Source organism: Portunus trituberculatus, chromosome 43 (genome assembly GCF_017591435.1).
Source record: "Portunus trituberculatus isolate SZX2019 chromosome 43, ASM1759143v1, whole genome shotgun sequence".
In the NCBI taxonomy this organism is placed as follows: domain Eukaryota; kingdom Metazoa; phylum Arthropoda; class Malacostraca; order Decapoda; family Portunidae; genus Portunus; species Portunus trituberculatus.
Window position 1 is genome coordinate 7839411 of NC_059297.1, and position 12500 is coordinate 7851910.

The 12500-nt window shown below is 37.7% G+C and overlaps 1 long non-coding RNA gene across 1 annotated transcript in view; it reads right to left on the minus strand.

Moving 5' to 3' along the window:
* The window catches only part of LOC123518170, a 27580-nt gene that overhangs the window by 1285 nt on the left and 13795 nt on the right, over window positions 1-12500 (minus strand). The window lies entirely within an intron of this gene.

Sequence of the window (12500 nt, forward strand, 5' to 3'; positions counted from 1 at the left end):
GTAATATATATATATATATATATATATATATATATATATATATATATAAAAAGGAATTGCAAAATACGGGAAGGACATGTGTGGGATAATGGTGGCAATTTGCTGTACTGTTGTATTGCTGCATATCTTCACTTACGCCATCCTTGGGGTAATAACGCGCTGGTGACTAAATATATGTATATAAGAAGCAATGTAGTAAATTACATAAAAAAAAGAAATTAGAGAGAAATGGTAAATAAGGCAGCAATAATACAAATGACAACATCACCATAGAAATACTAATTATATAAAGCTATATATATGATTTTGTGATTTACTTATGTGTAATGGGGCTCTTGATGGTGTGAAATATTTTTCCGTCCGTCACTTTCAGATTCCCACTAACGCCTCAGATAATGATGCGTTAATGAAACATTCCTGCTACTCTTGCGTCTCTCTATCTACCTTTTGGCTATCTCTGTTTACTAAACTATCTATTTTGTGTGTATTTTTGTCTGCGTGCAAAATACACAGAGGAAACTATAAGCATAATATATTAGGCAAGCTTCATATAAAAAAAACACATTATAAATCAGGGACCTTTATATATATATATATATATATATATATATATATATATATATATATATATATATATATATATATATATATATATATATATATATGTACACACACACACACACACACACACACACACACACACACACACACACACACACACACACACACACACACACACACACACACACACACACACACGTGCACGCTTAGACTTCAATATATTTCGTTGTTTTATCTGTCCAGCAAATAGAAATTTCAATAATCACAACTAATTGTATAATTGTTATCCTTATACTAAATCTTGTTCTGTTGCTGCTGTTTGTATGTTATACTATTCTATGTACTTTTGCTACTACTACTACTACTACTACTACTACTACTACTACTACTACTACTACTACTACTATACTAGGTACTATTGTTACTACAAATTACAACAATAGCAACAATTACTGTAATTGTAACAGCAGAAACATGAACAGCAACAAAAACTATAATGATAATAGTGATAATGATAATAATGACAGTAATGATAATAATAATGATAATAATGATAATAATGATAATAATAATGATAATAATAACAAACTTTTCAAAATGAGGATAGATAGTAATAGTAAAGTGAAGGTGTGAGCGACAGGTATCGGGCAGGTGTCGTCCGCCAGGCTGCCGTCCACACCCGCGGCTGCATAGCCGGACAAAGGGCACAACCATCCGGAAACGCCGCATTTTACTGCATGCTTATCCGCACCAGCTCAGTGGCCCGTTTTTATTTGCTCCCTTACCCAGCCCTACATGATCCCTCCACCCTTGTCCGTGGCCGCTGGTCCCTTTGCCCTCTGCCTTATTTCCCCACTCACACCGAGTCGTTGTGCTTGCCTGCTGCCATCCTTGCTTTTATGAATGGGACAGGAAATTTTATATGTATACGAGTACATAATTTTTTTTTTATTTTGTGTTACAGGAATTTGACAATAAATTGCATGTGTGTGAGTGGATATGTGAGCATGTAGTGTGAGTGTTTTTGCGGTTCCGGAGTTAATATGAGACAGAAGATAATTCTAGATGGCACCACTTATTTCAGGAATGCTTCAGAAAATGGTAATCCTTCGGATTGTGAAATTTACTATATGAAAACGTAGACGTGTGTACTATATTATCTGAGAAAACGTAATAAGATAATCAGACGGAAATATTTTTTTTAGAATGTTTGAGAATACGTTGGTAATAAGATGGCAAAAAAAAAAAATGGTCGTTTAGGAGTATCACAGTAGTAAATATTCGTTCAGGAATTCTATTATATAAAAAAAAAGGACATGGCAGGAAGGATTGGAACTAAACCATTTATAGCAGAGAGTTATTTACTGTCGAAAATGTGTGGTGTCAGCAATAAAGGAATGAGGCAGACCTGCAGCTGAAATATGTGCTTTTAAAGGTAAGTGTGAGGCTGACATGTTTATTGCTAATGATACTGGGCCTCGATTATGTGGTGTCACGAAAGTTCAGCAATATTTGGAACTAGTGACACCTCTCATGTGTGTGTGTGTGTGTGTGTGTGTGTGTGTGTGTGTGTGTGTGTGTGTGTGTGTGTGTGTGTGTGTGTGTGTGTGTGTCTGTGGATGCGTGTGTGTGTGTATATGTGTGTGACGCAGATGAAGAGCGCTGCGCCGCTGGGACTCACTGGAAAAAAAAAAAAGGAAAGAATACTGAGTAACATATCGCATGTGCATACAAGTGTCTAGTTTAGGGTGAGTGGTAAGGCTTGGTGGAGGTGGCGGCAGAGGTGGTGGTGGTATGATGGTAGTGGTGGTGGTAGTGTGTGTCGTTATGTTAATTGATTTGCTTGTCACGACAGGATTGCCTGGCGCGTTAATGCTGACCTTGGCCTGCTTTCCTTGTAAGTCATCCAGGGATTGCCAGGATATTTAATCGTGTCCGTGCATGTCAGTAACTATATATATATATATATATATATATATATATATATATATATATATATATATATATATATATATATATATATATATATTGAGGGTATAAAGGGGCAGGAGGTTTTCTCTAATGCATGTTTCGTTGAAGGTGATAGCCAATTCAGCATTCACTATCTTTTTGAGGGTTTTCTCTTTATTTCTCAAGACAGTCTTATTCTCTTTTAATAGTCCGTTTAATAGTCTGTTTAGTAGCAAAAAATGACCACCTACGGAGATGTCATAAACAGACTATTAAAAGAGAATAAGACTGTCTTGAGGAATAAAGAGAATAGCCACAAAAAGATGGTGAATGCTGAAATAGCTATCACCTTCAACGAAACATACATTAGAAAAAATATCCTGCCCATTTATATATATATATATATATATATATATATATATATATATATATATATATATATATATATATATATATATATATATATATATATATATATATATATATATATATATATATATATATATATATATATATATATATATATATATATATATATATATATATATATATATATATATATATATATATATATATTCGTTTATTTATTTTTGCGGATATTCAAAGAACACCGTCTTGACGGCAAGTTTATTATACAGCGTTTCGCCGCATAATGACGGACATCATCAAGCTAAACAAGAACATAATAAAAAATAAATAAATAAAATAATGAAAAGGAAACAATTAGAATAACATATAAAAGGTAAAAAAAAAAAAAAAGTAGCGTCGTGAAAGTGTAACTAATTAATAGGGGAGCAGTTCTGTTACCTTGTCTATGCTGGGGGTAAGGTGAAGTGAACACCGAATGAAAGAGGATGAAAATATTATATATATATATATATATATATATATATATATATATATATATATATATATATATATAGAGAGAGAGAGAGAGAGAGAGAGAGAGAGAGAGAGAGAGAGAGAGAGAGAGAGAGAGAGAGAGAGAGAGCGTGAAGAAAAGTAAGAAAAGTCGCAGTAAAAACACCATGTCTATCGAACTTTTTGTGACGTTTCGGAAGAAATACAGTTCCATGTTGTGACACTGAAACACGCGTTCAGAGAGAGTGTGGGACGTCCTCCCGCACAGGAGATCTCCGGGAACCTCTACGTTTTATACTTTGGCGGAGCTACACCCAACCATATCTATCTATCTATATATCTATGTCTACTAATATATCTATCAATTTATCTGCCTACATCTCTATCCATCTATCTATCTATCTATCTATCTATTCTATCTATCTATCTATCTATCTATCTATCTATCTATCTATCTATCTATCTATCTATCTATCTATCTATATATATATATATATATATATATATATATATATATATATATATATATATATATATATATATATATATATATATATATATATATATATATATATATATATATATATATATATATATATATATATATATATATATATATATATATATATATATATATATATATATATATATATATATATATATATATATATATATATATATATATATATATATATATATATATATATATATATATATATATATATATATATTTGTGAATGCTGGTGCACCGCTTAGGGTAGGACGAGGTGCTTCCACGTCCCTGAATTGAAGGGCCATTTATTGTCTTGGCAATTAAATAATAAGAACGAGGAGTAACGAGCAATGATGAGCATCATCATCTACTATCGATGGTTCTGCCTCTCTGCTCCAACATAACCCACCACATCGTCTATGCCGGGCGAGACTATTGGCACGTCACTCCCCGGGACGTCGGCAGTAACAGCTCGGTATAAACACCAGCGCTGGGATGTGATGGTTCATCCGCTACTGGAAATGGTACAGCTCGCATCGATAAATAGGAACATGGTGCCTTAACTTCACGCCGTAATAAAAAAAATAAATAAATAAAAAAAATATATGTAAGAAAAAAATGACTGTTGTGGTGAAAGTCATCAGTAAGAATAATTGAATAGATGGAGGAGTGAAGTTCTAAATATATGTCTAGTTATTTGTATCTATAACTATCTATGTGTCTGGTGTGTGTGTGTGTGTGTGTGTGTGTGTGTGTGTGTGTGTGTGTGTGTGTGTGTGTGTGTGTGTGTGTGTGTGTGTGTTTTACTAAAGCATTATGGTATTATTTATTACTTTTTTTAATATCATGCAATAGCTTGAGCCGGTCAGTTCTGCGTGCCGAAAGTAAAACGTATGACATTTTACTTTATGGTCTTCGGATTTACTTGTCATTTTCCTTGACTTCACCTGATCTTCCTCGTGCACGGCAACTTTCATTATATTTTCTAAAAATTAAGTTTGTCTGAAAATGTCTGGTGCTCAAAGCAGCTACCACTGGCATTGCCACCACTCCGAGCCCCGCACGTCAGGTAGCACTCTGGAAACTCTCAAAGAAATAAAGCCACACACACACACACACACACACACACACACACACACACACACACACACACACACACACACACACACACACACACACACACACACACACACACACACACACACACACACACACACACACACGGGGATCGACCCGTCGCCATTTTGCGTCTGTGGTAGTAGGGATGAAAGTATGGTTTAGGGGGTAGGGAGAGGCCTGGAGTGCGAAAATGGCTGACGGTGTATGTATGTGCACAACGAGGATGAGATGTGAGTTGGCTGCGTGAATGGAAGCTGTGATTTTTGTCCACTGAATGGGAGACTGGGCAAATGAAGGGATAAATGGGTGGCACAGTGGCTGAGGGTGAAATAGACCACATCTTCAACAGTGCACCAACTGCCTTTCAGTTTGGTTTTAATAGAAACTATAGGAAAGTACATATCTGAAGGAAGGATGCATTGAAAGGGCGACGAGTGGCTTGGCAGAGGCGGGGTGACGAATCAGTGGTGAAAAATTGGATGACTGACTGGCGGGGCGAGGGACTATACAGCATGCTTCACCGGGTGGAGGGCGGGAGGGCAGGAAGGAGGAGGGTCCTGGCAGGGGCGGGAACTACTGAGTCATGCCCCTCAGTGCCTGCCTGCCTGCCTGCGTCTCTCCCGGGCTAGCCGAAGGTGAGGTTGCGGTGATCGAGTGGATGGAGCGATTTTTGCCGGTTTTTGCCACACGTGTCTGCAGCTGGGAAGGGAGGGGTGAAGGGGGAAAGATGGGCGGCAGGGAGTTTGAAAAAGGGAGAAAGGGGAGTGTGACAGCTGCTCAAGGTGGCTCTTTACCACCAGCTGTCGGATAATGGGGTCACAAAATGTATCTGTGGCGCCCCGGAGTCTGAAACTGTCTTTTTTCTTGGGCCTAGGGAGGCCTGGCGGGAGTTGCGACACCCGACTTTCTTAACGTTTCGCAATTCCGAGCTCAAACAGCTTCAGGCAGGGAGGCCGGCTTTATCCGGCACCTCGGCCTACTGCCCTACGTGACGCACAACATGGCGGCCTGCTGTCACCACCCCCCCCGGGCACCCGATTTTCTTCTTCTGTCGAGGCCCATGCACCGCTTCTTGGATCTGTTTATTTTTCTTAACACTTTTCCTTGGAAGTTTATCGTGTTAGGTAATGTAGTGACAGCGCGGAGCGTGGAAGAACAGGTATAAGGGTGTTAGGTAGGAGGTCTCAGTGAAAAGTTTATGATCATCTCCCACAACCTCCTGGTGCCGGCCGGCTTATCGCGACATTCTGAGCTTCACATTACTTCCATATGCTGCTTAACACGAATTGTGAAATTTAGTAATTCATTATCAATGCAAAATCCTAATCACGTGCTGCAAGTAGCTTTTGTATTGAAGAGTGTGAGTGGCCGGCGAACCAAAGAAACACTGGCCTACTTCCTTGGCGGGGAGCCGGTCACGAAAATTGTTTTTACAGGACAGACGAGGCGCTCTGCCTACATACCATTGGGCTCAGGAGTGCTCTTCGTCCTGATAGGCCTTATTAGTTCATCATTCGACTCCATTGCTATCAAGAACCATCTTCCTCAAGGTCTGCAGTAGTAATTAGGCCTAAAAGGTAGCGTCCGGTCGACTTTTGGGCGGAGATACGAGAAAGTCCTCGTTTGTCCTGGGCTCCCATACACGCCGGGTAAGGGGGCCGCCATTTTGCTGAGGGAATCTACGCCTGGATCGATTCTAACGCGAGACGGAGGAAGCCGGGCTGGAGACGCCACCACCGTCACCACCACCACCACCACCACCACCGCGGCAGCCGGCCACCCAAGCCTTCACGCCCTAACCTTGCGCAAAAATTACATAACAGACACACGTGAAGAAAATGCCCTCTACTGTAAAATAAAATAAGAGTTTTGGTTGAGGTCATCATATCTGTGTCTTATTATATCTTCTTGCCTTGTAACTATAAGAACAGCCAAAAAATGGTGAATATAGAGAGGTAGAGACATTCGATAAAACTAGATGGGAGTTTTGGTCGAAATCATCATTATGTATGTGCATTTTTATTTCATCGTAAAATTAAAAAGAAATGGGAGTGTAGATAGACAGGTAGAAGGAAAGACAAGTGAAAAGTCAGTTAATTGATGCGAAAATGTAGATTTCAAATATAAAGGGAGAGAGAGAGAGAGAGAGAGAGAGAGAGAGAGAGAGAGAGAGAGAGAGAGAGAGAGAATGAAATAGCGTAATGTAAAATCTCAAATGATCCATAAAACTAGAGCATAAAAAAAATCATGAGCCTTAAAATCTCAAAAATCCTGCAAACAAAATAATAATGGGAAGGATTTTACGCTTTTGGAGAGGCAGGAATTCAGAAAATAAAAAGAAAAGTGAAGGAAGCGAGGATTAGATAAACCATGATTTCAGAGAGAGAGAGAGAGAGAGAGAGAGAGAGAGAGAGAGAGTGGCGTAAAATATACTTTGGGAAAGACACACGTACAAGCAGCTACACAGAAACATATATATGGTAAGAGAGAAAGTACGAGTATCAGCAAATTAAAAAAAATCTAGGGGAATGGAGGCATGAAAAAGAAGAAAAAAACAGGAAGGTAAGCAAGCCTATACGTAACAGAAGTGGTCTCGAGGCAACTCAAGGTGAGGGTGGTGCGATAGCCTGGATCCTCAAGCCCAGAGAATACAAACCCGCCAACTTCTCATCCTCGTGGTCATTACTACCACGCAGACTTAAAGACGATAGAAAAACGCCCTAATGAAACTTAATCCGCCACAGGCGATAACAACAAGAGAGAGAGAGAGAGAGAGAGAGAGAGAGAGAGAGAGAGAGAGAGAGAGAGAGAGAGAGAGAGAGAGAGAGAGATTACATCAACTGTAAAGATGCCTTCATTGTTAGTGACTTCAGTACAGACAAGGAATATTCAATGCATAAATTATTGTATTCCGACTTTAGAAAATAGTACAGGAAAAGATATCACAAAAACAATTTTGACTTACAAATGCAACAAGAAAGAAACGAATTATAAGTTACTCTATTCCTAGCAACTTTACGTTGTGCAAGAAAGAATGTAGGACGTAACAGCAAACAATCACTCACATGAGACTTCAAGTATACTTTATTTGTACGATAGACAGTATAGGATAGATTGCAAAGATATCCCTACTTGAGTCTGTTTTACTTTATCGTAAGGAATGATTCAGAGAGCACTGGAAAAACTTGTATAGTTTTTTTATTTATTTGATTTGCAAGGAATGAACTCTAGAATGGGATGATTTGTTGCGAAAGGTAATACATATCTTCTGGTAGCGTTCAGGAAGTGACAAATTATGCGCGGGCGTTTTTTTTTTTTTTTTTTTTTTTTGTGTGTGTGTGTGTGTGTGTGTGTGTGTGTGTGTGTGTGTGTGTGTGTGTGTGTTTCACTGTATGATCTGCTGCAGTCTCTGAGGAGACAGCCAGACGTTACCCTACGGAACCAGCTCAGAGCTCATTATTTCCGATCTTCGGATAGGCCTGAGACCAGGCACACACCACACACCGGGACAACAAGGTCACAACTCCTCGATTTACATCCCGTACCTACTCACTGCCAGGTGAACAGGGACTACACGTGAAAGGAGACACACCCAAATATCTCCACCCGGCCGGGGAATCGAACCCCGGTCCTCTGGCTTGTGAAGCCAGCTCTCTAACCACTGAGCTACCGGGCGTGTGTGTGTGTTTGGGAATGGGCTGAGAGAGAGAGAGAGAGAGAGAGAGAGAGAGAGTCTGTCTCATTATCATGTGGACGTTTTACGATCTACATCATTCCCACGAATTCACGTACACACACACACACACACACACACACACACACACACACACACACACACACACACACACACACACACCAATTTCTTTATTTTCTTATATATAATTTTTCAAATCTTTAATCAGCTTATTAACTCTGGTTTCCTTTCAAAACGCATAAATCTTTCGCCTTTTACTAATCAGCATATTCGTATTGAATCTTTCCTATGTGGATAACGGACATTTTTTCTTAAATAAGTTGCATATTTTTTGTTGTAAAAAAATAAAATATTTTTTCAACATAGAAATCTAACAAACTGAATCTAAATGTTAGTTGATTTTACATTTTATTGCTATGAAAGATGAATATTCTAGAAAAAACTGTGGTAATTTATGAAAAGATTATTCACTTGAACTTCTACAACTAGCCTACTCCTATAGTTGTCACTACTACTACTACTACTACTACTACTACTACTACTACTACTACTACTACTACTACCACACTTTAATAATATCAAGAACAATAATAATAATAATAATAGTAATAATAATAATAATAATAATAATAATAATAACGAAAACAACAACAACAACAACAACAGTATTAATGATAATAACGCTGATAATAATAAACTCTCCGTTTCAGCAGCAAAGCAGATAATGCAGTTGCACAAAAGGAAGGAAAACGCTGGTCATGCACATCAAAGAAAGAAAACAGGAAAGAAATTTCAACGTCACGTACCATCATCACCACCCGACCAACCACCACTAATGTTACCACCACCACCACCACCACCACGAGCATTACTTTCCAACACCCAACGATTCACCACCACCGCTATTACGAACACCCACCATCACAACTGTCACTGTCATCATCACCACCATCATTACCATCCACTACCATTGCTGTCACTATTTTTTCATTATTGTCCACTCTAACTTAATTATTATTACCACCGCTTACCACCACCCAAATCAACAGCGAACACCAACAATGGTCTCACTATCATTGCCACCCACCTACCGCTGCGACTACTGTACTTTAAAGGTAGAGTGTGTGATGTGCTTAGGCTGGGTGTCAGAGTGGTGGGTTACGTTTCTCTATTTCATCTACTTTTACTTCTATAAGCATCACTAACCCGATTTACACTACCACCGCCGCCAACAACAACAATAGCAACAGTCACCATTATCTCTATAACCATCACGACCATCACCTTAACCAGTATAGTCACATTACTGATGTCACCACAAATACCATGACCACCACCAAATCCTGCATGAGTCACAGTTAGCAAGAAGGTTCAGCGTGTAATCAGAGTCACAGCGCTGTCTGTCGTACCGTTACGTCAGCGTGTTGCAATGTTTCCTGATCTTTCTTGTTATCCACATATGAAAGCGAGTCAGAGAGAGAGAGAGAGAGAGAGAGAGAGAGAGAGAGAGAGAGAGAGAGAATTAAAAAGGCAAGGAAATAATTGAAATAGAGAAGAACAGGAGAGGAGCTAAAATGTAATGCAATGGTATATAAAGACGAAAATATAGAAGTAATCTAAGGCAACAGAGAAGTATGTAAGGAAGTGAATGGTAAAAGAATACGAAAAAAATAATGACGATGATATCACTTATGATGATAATGACGGTGGTGATGGTAATAATGATGAATGATTTCAAATATACCGAAGCTGTTGACTAAAGAAAATGTACACGTCACTATTTCATTATTGTTTCTTTCTGTTTCTGAGGATGAGTTAATGAATATAAGAAACAAGGCAATAAGCGTTCAAAAAAGGAATAAAAATTGTAATACTATTGTGTTTGTTTGTTTTCGCTTCTTGCTCTCTTCTCTTTTCTCTCTTTCCTTCTTTCTTCTATTCATGTCTGTTTTCAGATTGTATTTCTCTTTCGTCTGTTCAAGAGTCGTCTAGATTGACACACCGCGCTACTACACCTGCAGGTACAAGTAATTCAGGTATTCCAAGGTTATATTATTATCACCTTGTGCATATTCTCACATAAAGTAAAATTTGCGTTCGTTTCTTTTCATTACATCATTCAAAGTCTTCTAATGTATTCTTATTTTTTTCTTTGTGTTATATTCTTATGTATTTTCATCATCCGCTTGGATTTCTGAATAAAGAATTGCATGTTCTGTAGTCATGAGGAAAATTCGTGCTTTCCTGTTTTCAGTACAAACAAGAATGGTACGTACGTGTGGAGTTCTTTCGTGGCAGAGGACATGTCAGGAGATAGTTGGTGGGGATATATGTATTGGTTCACTATTTTCTTTTGTGTGTCTTAATATTTTTTCTTAATCTTATTTATTCTTGCTTTTTTTTTTTGTTATATTTGTCTGTTATTCTTCATCATCTTATATTTTTCTTCTACCACCACCACCACCACCATCACTATACTACTACTGCTGCTGCTACTACTACTACTACTACTACTACTACTACTACTACTACTACTACTACTACTACTACTACTACTACTACTACTACTACTACTAACACCACACCCTTTCCTGTATCTCATCTGTACGTATCTGGCCTTCTTCCTGAGGACGTTAATCATGTATTGCTCACATCCTCAACATATGACCACTTTGCCTCGGCTCTCTCGTGTCATGGGTGTTGTTGTTTTTCTTTATGTTACGTCATGTTATTCCACTTCATGCAGGAAATGTTCAATACTAATCTACTTCACTGATAGGAAGAATATTGGACCATTTTGAAACATTTCTGCCCCGCATTTCCACTACTTTCAAAAGGTTGCAGTTGAAGTTGTACGTGTTGTTAAGTGTGCGTTTACGGTTGTAGTAATAGATTTTTAAGACTTTTACATTGTCAGTAAGAGAAACGTTAGTGATAATAATCCGAGTGATTATGTCCTTGGTCTTTGAAAAGTGATAATCGTGATGAGAAAGCAATGCGTTTCTGAATAGGTATTTTTGGTGAGTGATGGTATTTTATGAGATGTGATTTGTTTGTAGATTTGTGTGTGTGTACATAGACATGGTCATTATTCGAACGTTAAAAGAAAATAAGAAAAAAAAAAAAAAAAAGGAAAGCCACAAGAAGCCGTGTGGCAAGTCCATGGTAATCACCGTGTGACACACATAACTATTCCTACTGTCTTATTTATATTGGAACCTCTATCGTGAATGTGATGAGTATTCGGTCTATTCGAGTCATCAGCCACTCTATTTAAGAATCAACTACAAAAGATTCACTCAGTTTTATGTCTTTTAATCAGTGATTTTTGACAGATTTACGCTAAATCAGAGAATCTGAGCTTAATAAAAAGCAAAATGTAGTAAAAGTGAGTAGTGAAACTTACTCAAGTTTACTACTTTTATCACAATTGTAGCATTACGTGCAGCCATCAAACGGTTGTAACTATGTCCACGTCGTAAAATAGATTATAGATAGATATATAAGTAAATGAGTATGACTAAGTAATAACAACTGACCTACTTGGTTGTAGTAGTAGTAGTAGTAGTAGTAGTAGTAGTAGTAGTAGTAGTACTAGTAGTAGTAATAGTAGTAGTAGAATTGATACCAGTAGTAGTTGTTGCCTTTGTTATTGTTGTTGTTGTTGTTCATGTTGTAAAAAGAAATATATTAATGATAACATCAACAATGTAGCAATGATAAGGATGATATTGATAATGATAGTAACAATTAAAATAATAATAGTAATGATAATAATAGTAATGATAATAATAATAATGATAAGTAGTAGTAGTAGTAGTA